A 418-nucleotide genomic window follows, 5' to 3' on the forward strand; every position below is an offset into this window, starting at 1 on the left:
TCGTCATGAAATTACTGAAGGATTTTGGCGAACGGTCGGGCACAGGCCACCGGTGTTCTTCCTACAGCGTCCGCGCCACGCCCCCAGTCCGCGTCCGGCAAGCAGCCTTAAGATCCCAACCACATTAATGCACGACCATACAGCACACACAGTACAGTCCTGTTATTAGTGCTTGTACAACAATATACACCTAACACACTGCCGTTGTTGTTAATTAATTTCCCTGGCCGTTGGGCGCCGTCTCGCCGAGAATTAGCGTTGTCTCGCCCAACTTGGCCCAATCGTCGAACGGTGAATTTGCACCGCACTGTAAAATAGTCGTTATGATAATAATAGCATCAAGAGCACGAGTCGTCAATGCAGGGTAAATCATAGAGTATACGTATACATATATAGAGCCGTAACGTCATATTATAAT

The sequence above is a fragment of the Adelges cooleyi genome, unplaced genomic scaffold (genome assembly GCF_023614345.1).
Source record: "Adelges cooleyi isolate 19-005CV unplaced genomic scaffold, UGA_ACOO_1.1 ACOO_flye_CR_arks_rails_tigmint_CR_PRNA_7, whole genome shotgun sequence".
NCBI lineage: Eukaryota > Metazoa > Arthropoda > Insecta > Hemiptera > Adelgidae > Adelges > Adelges cooleyi.